This window comes from Salvelinus fontinalis, chromosome 3 (genome assembly GCF_029448725.1).
Source record: "Salvelinus fontinalis isolate EN_2023a chromosome 3, ASM2944872v1, whole genome shotgun sequence".
Classification (NCBI taxonomy): Eukaryota; Metazoa; Chordata; class Actinopteri; order Salmoniformes; family Salmonidae; genus Salvelinus; species Salvelinus fontinalis.
Genome location: NC_074667.1, coordinates 60,636,129 through 60,641,311, shown reverse-complemented (window position 1 = coordinate 60,641,311; position 5,183 = coordinate 60,636,129). Strand labels below are relative to the sequence as shown.

General features: G+C 42.0%; 1 protein-coding gene across 1 annotated transcript in view; it reads left to right on the top strand.

The window, feature by feature from the left end:
• LOC129851250 (forkhead box protein P4-like) overlaps positions 1–4,642 on the top strand; it is a gene marked incomplete in the record, with an annotated part of 178,284 nt that extends 173,642 nt beyond the window's left edge. The window contains 1 exon segment of the mRNA XM_055917665.1: positions 1–4,642. This exon segment is cut by the window's left edge and continues 1,370 nt beyond it.
• Between the last annotated feature and the right edge of the window lie 541 nt (positions 4,643–5,183).

Genomic DNA, 5,183 nt, shown 5'->3' with positions numbered 1-5,183 from the left:
CAGCTCCTGAGAACACTCACTCATTATCCCCACAGTTTATCATACATTTGTATTATTCCTTTTCAACTCATTCCTTTTGATTTTATCTTCTCGTAGTTAGTTGAGAAACATCAGCTGTGATACAAAGCAATGCTTTAAAAAATATATTATTACGGTCAGAGAATACCTCATCCCACAAAGGTTCCATCTGGAACTGTGTCCAAAATGTTAAAGAAATAAGGGGAATTCTTTCTGCGGGACACCAAAATGTGGCAACTCAGTTTCAGTTCAAAGTTCTATTGTTACTATAGTTACTGTATAGAAGCTATCTGCAATTCACTGTGTGAGTTGGACTAAAAGAATAGCACGTGAGATTACAAATCTTTTGTTTTCAGTGAGCATAAAAGCATTACCTTCTCTGCAGTGCCATACCAAATTTAAACACATTATTTTAATGTATCTTCTGCTTTTTTCCCTTTTTATTTTTGTTACAGGTAACCAAAGAAATGTGTAGAAAACCAAAAACCCTGTAGTTTATTTCCCCTTTTGAGTTTTTCCTCTAAAGAACTGGCCAGAAGACAACCAACACCTGAAATCTAAGTTATCATTGTATTATCGTAACTCCTGCGTTGAATTTGTTCATGACAGTACTGACCATTCCAAAAACCAAAGTATAAAATGCAAAATAGAATTTGGTGATGTTAAAAGCTTTTTACATACGTGTTAACTGGTGCGAATGACGACTCACGTTAGGTGTGCTGTGGTAGAAGGCCAAAAACAGTATTAACAAACAGCCTCTTGCAGTTCCTTGGATAAAGAAAGAAAGCGCTGAGGATTTAAATGTGTATCTCTCCATGCTCAGGCTACCTGTGTTTCAAACACAACCCTAAGAGAGGCTCCGCTGTGGGCAGGCCTAAGATGGGCTTTACAGTTAAAGATGGCAAATCATTATCTTACCCTCATAAGGCACTTGAACACAACATTTATCTCCCTTTATGTGACACTAGAAGCCAGCAAAAAAAAAAAACTGTGGGCTGTTGTCAGTTGTCCATTAACCGGGATACCGGGCCAGAAAAAGACATTGTTATTGCACTGCAATAATGCATGTTTGGATTCATTTCCTCAGCCAAAACAATGCTTTCATTGTGAAACTCAACACTATCAATTCAAACATCCCTTCTTGCTATGCAGCAGAATGTTATCTTCTTGAGCCGGGTACCAGTTAGACTGAATAACGAACGGTTTAGCCGTGAACGGTTTAGCCGTGAACGGTTTACTTACTGTACCTTCTGTACTGCTCACCTACAGTATACTCTAGCAGACACAACAGTTTAACAAATACCAAAAAGGACAAGTGTTATAATACATAGGAACAATGATAATTGTTGACTCCTATATTGTCTTCATGCTCTCACATTGCTATAGAAACCCCTTCATATCCCCAGTCTCAGATGTGCTGTGAGGAGTTGTGATGAAGACCGTTTGAAGCTGGCTGTCATCCCAAACATCACACCAATGGACAGGGGGGGCTGTTCAGAACAGACATACCATTATGACCACTTGTGATACAGCAAAGAGGGAACAACTGACAAACGACAAAATCATACCAATGTAGAAGGAACACGCCAAGGGGCATGTCAACGTATGTATTGTTTTCTAAAACAACATTCGGGGAAGTTTTGTCAAATCAACTCTTCACTTCAGACCATTTGCTTTCTTTTTTAAATAGAGGAGTCTTTGTATTAACTTCCTGTGTAAAACAGCACTGTCTCCTGTCTAAGTAGGGTTCTGATGCTTCACGTCATCAGATTGATTTATAACAAACAAAGTGGGAGAGGGACACCTTGAAACGAGAGTAAAAACCAAAAATAACACTACCTCCTTTTCAAAATGGTTCACACAATAAAAGCAAATGGGAGACTGGAGACCCTAAATATTTCTGTTTTTTTCCCCATTCTTCCTTAATAATAATAGTGAAATATACCAAAACACAGCTTACTGTTACTACACATTTTGTGGGGCTGAAAAAGCTTGTCTGGCTATCTGGACTCCAAATTCACGAGCGTGAGCGCAAAAACAAAGAGACTTTACAACAACGCTGCACCCCGTTAAAGATGCCTACCTCTCCTAAAACCACAGAGAACCGGTGCGTTCTGCATCCCGTTAAAGATGCCTACCTCTCCTAAACCACAGAGAACCGCTGCGTTCTCCTAAGAGTGAAGAGTGAAGTGGTTTAAAAGGTCTACTCTCAGCTGGGTATTATTGGCTGTCTCTGTGCTTTCATTAGCATATGGCTCCGTGAACAGCCTCTTAATTGGGTCCTCTAATTGTATGCACGCATATTGATGAGCAGGCTTTGCCAGCAGCCAATGATAGTCCGGTTGTTAGCGGCGATTCAATGGGGCAGGAAGCTGATTGTCAGGAGGGAGGAGGGGCAGAATATATCAGTGCCCGGCACCCGCCAGTGGACCACACACACACTAGTGCCCGCCACACGCCAGCGGCCCGCACTTCACATTAATGCAGGAAACGGCTGTAAGATGGCAGCGATAAAAGACACACTCTCTTACCATCTGTAGTCAGTGTTCAGTCCAAAGGGCCCTGAGTACCAGTCAGAGCTGGGAATATAATCCCTGTGACATGGAGCTGTCCCCTCATGGTGAATAGTGGCTGCTGTCACTAGGAGCCGGGCCCCTGGTGGCCCCTGTGGTTCAGACAGCTGAGGAGAGGCTCTGAGTAACTGAAGATAGTATCCAAAGACAAACACAGAGCTTACTGTACACTGTACATCCTCAATTGCCACTCGCTGGGAGACGGGCAATAATAACACACGCTTACAAAGGAATTTATCATTACTACTATTATTATTGTTATGATCCAAACTCTCATGAATGAGGAACTGCTGCATTCAGTAAATATAAATGAATTATCGTGCTTTAAGGTACACCTGTAAACCACGCTGTTTTATAAAGATGTAGATTGACATTCGCTGATGGTGTTGACAGATCGTCATAGACGGTTCTGTTCCTTCTCCGGCTTTGCTGTTATGATGTATTATTGTATATTAACGCTTGGCTTAGCTCTCGAGGGCATTCTTTCCCATTATGTCTTTTTGATTTTCTGTTGTGTTCATTTTCTGCACCTGTTTAGCTATTGTAAAGCTTCCAGCTCTGATTCCTATACTGTATTGCTAATGCTGAAGTGTATGTATTTGATCATATTAAGTGCTGCAGGTATCTGGGTTTAATCGGTTTTGTTTTGTCCTTTTTTTCAGTTTTCTTCATAAAAACGTCTGGGACGATGATTTTTTAAGTGTATTATCTCTAAAAAATTAAATAATTAAAGTTAGATAAGTGGTTTAGGTAACACCTGTTTGTATATTTATCTTAGCTAGGTCTATTTTGATACTTTTGTCTCTGTACTGCATTTATGCATTTTTAAGGAAAGAAAAAGAAAAACTTACTGAAAACAATGTAAAAAGTTGACTTCATTATGTATTGATGATACCTCAGAAGGACTTTTCTCTAAGACAGGACCAAAACCTCAGAAAAAAAGAGAGAAAAATAATTGAAGAAAATATGTTGCTTTTGAAGATGTAGCAATGTTGAGGTGACGTTTTTGGTCCTTAAGGTGCCAATATGTGTCCTCTGATCCCCGACCCCAGTCATTCCTGGTGACCTTTAAGCCTCACAGCTGTCAATCACTCCACAGGGCAACTGGGCGTGGCCCTGAGTCACACACCTGGTGACGTTTGTCCAATCAGAATCTTTGTTTTCTTATATTCCCAAACACACCGACACACACACAAACACACACATTCTAATGGCTTTCAGAAATGCAGTTCATCTTCCGTCATGCACCGAAGGTTTTGTGAGTGGCCGTGGCACATCAGCTAACAGACTACCACAACCGTAACCAAACCAAGCGCAGGCATTGCTCTAGAGCAACACCAAGGTGAATGTCCTGTATTAGCAACGTAATATACCACAAGCTACTTCCTATACCTCGAACCATTCTACGCTATCCCCATCACTATCATCTCTCAGACGACCACTCTTCCTATTGGATCATTAGTGACTCCGGGGTCCTACTTGGGCCCGCCCCCGCTCTATGATTGGACAGCTCTGAGGTGTCATGTCGAGGAGAAGAGGTCTTAAAGGGGTGTTTCCCGATGGTATTATTAACTTCTCGGCCCAGAAAAACTACCACTTCAGCTCTCCTCTGGTTGTATCTTAGGAATGTGTGTACATTTTCAGCAGTGACTCTCTGTAACGTTACTTAGTTTCAGTTGACCTGTTTACCTCTCTTTTATCTTTTTATTTCATTCTGTTTGTTTACTTTGTAAGTGTGACCCAGGCGAAGGGGTACAGTAGGAGCAGGCGGTGGTTTTTCAGACGGTCTAAAAGAGGTTTAAAAAAAGGCAACTGCCACTGAGACCTTTGCCCTTTCCCCCTTCCCTGGGTGGCCATGTAATGCCAGTCACTGCCCCTTTCCTCATGCTGTATAAAACACACACATATATCTGTGTATTTGTAACCTGAATCTTCTTGTGTCTGTCCATGCAGACAATAAAACAGCTGTACAGTAGATCTAGTTGCATGTAATCTGTACTAATTATTGACAATGGCATTATAAAATGCAATAAAATACTTATTACACTGTCTGACTGTGTCAGCGTGATGTCCTTTATCTGGCTAGGTGGAAGGAGACTGCCCTTACGTGCACACACACACACACACACACACACACACACACACACACACACACACACACACACACACACACACACACACACACACACACACACACACACACACACACACACGCGCGCTCATAAAGATTCATCCTAGAGGTAAAGGGATGGAGCCATAGTTCAAGCAAGTGCCTACGTCATACTGTACAGCTGCCTACACCATAGCTTTATCCACTACTCCCTCTCTTTACTCCTGCACTTCTCTTTCTCCCCCAGCTCACCAACGTTTCACACTTACAGAGTTTTAGAAATAGTTCCATTGTGTGTATAAGAGAGGGAGAGAAGAAGAGAGGGAGAGAGGAGGGATATGTGCTCTGAATCAGAGTGGCAGGCAGGGCGAGGCCTCTGGCAAGGAGCACACACACAATAGACACACACCAACACAGCACATACTGTAGGTGGACTCACTCATCACCCCATCATTATTGAGGCAAAGGGACAGAGTGTGAGA